This window comes from Amblyomma mixtum, chromosome 1 (assembly GCF_055824585.1).
Source record: "Amblyomma mixtum isolate Tamu chromosome 1, ASM5582458v1, whole genome shotgun sequence".
NCBI classification, from domain to species: domain Eukaryota; kingdom Metazoa; phylum Arthropoda; class Arachnida; order Ixodida; family Ixodidae; genus Amblyomma; species Amblyomma mixtum.
Genome location: NC_143012.1, coordinates 188,993,530 through 188,998,198, shown reverse-complemented (window position 1 = coordinate 188,998,198; position 4,669 = coordinate 188,993,530). Strand labels below are relative to the sequence as shown.

The window sequence follows — 4,669 nt, the reverse complement described above, 5'->3', positions numbered from 1 at the left end:
AAAGTTTTCCCTTCCTTCCTACCGAGACGGAGTACCCTGGTTCGAGCCCGACCGCGGCGGCCTCTTTCCAATGGAGGCGGAACGCAAAAGGCCCCTGTGTGCTGCTGGATGTCAGTGCACGGCACCTCTTTCTTGCTTCTTTCCTTCACTCCACCTTCCTCTCTCCGCACCGTTCAGGTGTCCACTGAGGTATGTGAGGCAGATACTGCGGCATACCCTTTCCTCCAAAAAGCAACCAACATCAACACTTGAGTGCAGTGCGTTCGTGTAGGCACTGAGGGATGTGCCTCGAAATCATTTAATATAATAGTTTGGCAGCGATAGCTACACTACGCTACCCATTCGACAATTTCGCCTAAGAGGTCCGTAGTGCGCATGCGCGGAAACCGGAGAAGGGTAGGAGGTGCGCCGCGCATGCCGTCAGAGCCCGGCCACAACCGCGGCCGTGTGTATGGTCATGTGGACAAACTGCGCACGCGCGGCTATGTGTACCACATAAAGGAAAGTTTATTGTAACGGCCAGACGTGACAGTAACAAATGAGGCAAACAGTTCAGAGTGGACATAAGGGTAACGTGGCAAAACTTCGCGACAAAGCAGTAAACACAAACACTGCACTCACATAAGCGCATAAAACATAGGCAACGCCGAGACACTTCGCGACAAACACTTCACGAAAGCACATAGCAAAACACTGACCGGGTATCCCCTGTCACAAAGAAAATCCGACAACAAAGATAGGGGGAGGGGGGGGGGGGTCTCGGCCCTTTAGCCTGTACACTAATTACACATCACACTTCTCACTCCAGGAGGAGAGTGGGGGGGGGGGACTCGGTGCGAGACTCTCGCCACTGTCGCATACAAGAAAAGTACAACAAACACAAAATGCACTAATAGAGCAGAGCTGGCAGGCCAAGCCTGCCATCTCGCGCAACATAAAACCTTGTATGCCAGCGCTGCAGAAACCGCTCCTCTCCGTCTAGTGCCAGTCGGTCAGACAAGTATTGCCACAAGAGGAGGCGGAGGTTCCGCAGCGCTGGATACATCGCTCTCGCCGGCTGCCTGCGGGCTTCAGCAAGGCAGCGGCGTCGCCACAACACAAACAATGCGCAAACAAAAACAAGTTTGCCAAAGTGGCTCCGCGGTTGTCGGACACCTGGGCCGACCCGCACAGAAAACATGCGCTGTACCAGCCGCCACATAACTTTGGCGACCGAGCACTGAAAAAAGGTATGTCGCGCCGTTTCAGGGGCGCCACAGTTAGGACACCGACTATCCGGTACGACCCCCCAGGAACCGAGTCGCGATCGGGTGGGCAAGACGCCCCAGCGCCTGCGCCACTCAAAGTCGCGGACCTGCGCGGGCAGTCGACTTGTGGCCCACGTTCGCCACTTGCCCACCGCTGTGCGGCGTTGGTCGTCGGGACCCAGCCGCGCGCACGCGATGAGCTCACTGAGCCTCGACGGTGATGTCTCTATCAAGTCTACGTCGGGTAGGTCGGCCTCGACCGCCCTCTTGAAACCGGCCGCGGCTCTGTAAAAGGGTACCAAAGCTGAGGTGATACAACATCCGTAACCAGGGGTGAACTCTAGCTCTCGCTACATATATAACGGCATAGCTGAGCTGTGCCGCTGCCAATTAGAGCGCAGCTTTGGCGCGCGTTTCTGCGTTTCGCGGCGTCGCCGTCGCCGTTGTCCCTCGTAACGAGGAAGAAATCGTTTCTGTGCTTAATGACTACACTTGCACCACCAGGAGCCAGTGTCCAATGAGACACCAATCGAGATATTGCCCTCGCCAAAAAAGTTACCGGTCGCACATCGATTAATACACGGGTCTCCCCACCCCCACCGAGAACTTGCAAGGCCGGCGCGCCACCTCCTCTCACAGCCTCCTACGTCACGACCGTGGGATTGAGCCGGAAATAGTCAGGGGATGAAGGTGCTCACGCCGTCGAGTTGAGCCGTTGAGTTACTACCGTTTGAGCCGGTTTGGCTGTCACCACACAGAACTTCTACCGGGTCGGCCGAGTGGCGAGGCGACGGCATTCCTTCGGTGGCTGTGTTGGTGCAAAATTGTCATCGAATTCTCTCGTGTTGGTTGTCAATGGTGACGAAAAGGTGCTGTGGGAAATAGGAGCCGTGCGCATGCCCAGATCAGAATGCCTGGCTCATGCTGTGCCCCAAATTGCAAGTCTAACTACGATCCGAAAGTCTCAAGTGTCCGCGTCTACAGGTTTCCGAGCGACCCGCAGCAGAGAGGGGAGTGGAAAAAGGCGATTTCTCGTGACAATTTCACGCCAACAAAGCTTACTGTGGTAAGCATCGTTTTTTTTGGTTATGCTTTATGTATATGTAATATAAAACAAGCGCTTTTCCTTATGTTTGTTGTGGTTATTGCGGCACATTAGCTCTCTCGCCTGTAGGTATTTGTTAAGTCTGTGTTCATGCTCGCTTCGATCCGTTTCACGTAAGCGTGCATAGAACTATAGATTACTCTTTTTTTTTTTAGCTGTGCGAGAAACATTTCGCCGCAGCAGACTTCGTTAGAACTGCAATGTACACAGATGCGCAGACCGGCAAGGTGATTGAAGTGCCGCTGGAACGCGTTCGCCTAAAGCAAACAGCAGTGCCCAGTGTGTTCGCCGACTGCCCGAAGTATCTATCTCGCCCGACAGCGTCCGGCCGGGAGGCACAAGAAGAAAAGAAAGCTCGATTAGAAGCTGCGTCGCTGCGAAGAGCTATTGAGCTTTCTGTTGCCGCACAAGCAGAAGAAAACCGGAAGAACAAAGTAGGCAGTTTCAGGGAGTTTTGCGGTGCAATTTCAAAATCCTCGATTTAAGACTTCTGGACTGTGATTGTCAAAGAGTCAAAGGTCCTATTCTTCGATCTGTCATTTTATCGTGCTCCGGCTATGCGTAGTTCGGTGACAGTGTCAGCAGAACTGTCCGTTGAGGTGTTTATTGGAGAATCGTGCATCAAGAACCTTTGCACTGTGAATGTGCCTTCACATCACACTTGCAAGACCTCAGGCAGCTAAATGAGGTATTGCAGTCTGTTGAACAGCTACAAAGTTGATGCTCTGCGGATGTGTGCTTCAAGATGTGTGCGAGGAGTACCAGCAACAAGAAAATCAGGGATTACACTTGGAAGTTCTCAAATTTGTAAGCAGTCAAGTAGAGCTTGTTTTCAAAAATGCTTTACGTTACTCTTCAGACATGCTTGTTTTTGCTTGACTGCTGTACACAATACCACCGCATGCGTATAGGTTTATCCGAAGTTCTATGAAAGTGAAGTTGCCCCACCCTGTAACCATAAGGCGCCTCTGCTCTTTATATCTGGTGATGAAAGTGCATGCGCGGACTATTACTCTGATGATGGAAGAGATTCATCTCCAAAGCTACTTAGATTATAAAGGTGGCTTTATCACATGCGCTGCAGTAAACAGCTCAAGCCCAGCCAAAACAGCTCCTCTTTTTATGATACAAAGCCTTCTTTGAAACCACAAAGATGTTGTTCACATTCTGCCCGTAGCTCAGATTGATGCAGAAACTCTTCACAAATTCCTACACAAACTAATTGGTAATTTTGAATCACTTCGACTGAAAATTATAGCAGTTGTCTCAGATAATAACTCAATAAATCAAAAGGCTATGAAATTTTTCGGAAATCCGCCAAAGGCCAGCATTGTCTATCGACATCCAGCTGATTGTTCTCGGCCACTGTTTTTCATTTTACATCCAGTTCATGTGTTAAAGTCGGTGCGAAATAAATGGTTGAACCAGCGTAACATTGGCAAATGCATGTATTTTCCAGACCTGAACAGCGCTGAACCAAAGCCACTGATTTTGACAGCATCATTTAAAACTTTGCGGTAGCTCCACGATGCAGAGAAAAATGAGGTGTTAAAAATAGCACCAACTCTATCGTTAAAGGCATTAGACCTATTGAATACGGAGCGGCAAAACTTGAACCTTGCACTTCGAATTTTCAATGACTCCACTGTGGCTGCACTGAAATCTACCAGCATACAGCATGCAAAACAAACTGCTAATTTTATTGATACAATTCTGACTTAGTGGTGGATAGTCAACGTAAAGACGCCAAGTAAAGGTGAGCGCCTGCCGGATGAGATGCAGTATCCTGTGAGTTCCACGTCATGCCCTCAGTTGGAATTTTTGAAGAAGATAACAGAGTGGCTTGACTACTAGGCTAGCCTAAAGCATGATGCAGGGCGCTTCACACGAGAAACACACATGGCTCTCGGACACACAAGCCACGCTCTGCATGAAATTTCACTTTACTGTTTAGAGGAGCTTGTGTTTAAGTATGTCATACTTGGAAAGTTTCAAACAGACTCTCTAGAAGAGAGGTTCGGAAAATATGGCCAGCTGAGCGGTTCTCTATATCATGTCTCGGTTTGGCAGATTTATGAGTCCGAGGGCAAACTGCGGCTTTATAAAGACCTATATCTTCCCGACTTAGATGTCATAGGACGGCCAGTGTCGAAGACAACTGCCAGCTCATTTCACGAGCAGTTTGCAATAAAAGTTTACAACGGAGACATTGAGAAAAAAACTTCACGGATGCCAGCTGTGACATACGTTGCTGGATATTGTGCACATGCTGCGTTGAAGAAGCTCATGTGTACATTGTGTAAAGAAATGCTTGTTT

The 4,669-nt window shown here is 49.6% G+C and overlaps 1 pseudogene across 1 annotated transcript; it reads left to right on the top strand.

Moving 5' to 3' along the window:
• Positions 1-892: 892 nt before the first annotated feature.
• Positions 893-4,230, top strand: LOC149370282 (uncharacterized; annotated as a pseudogene). Its single transcript, XR_016291121.1, has 2 exons — positions 893-2,313; positions 2,508-4,230. The product of XR_016291121.1 is annotated as an uncharacterized LOC149370282 (transcript).
• The last annotated feature ends 439 nt before the right edge of the window (positions 4,231-4,669 follow it).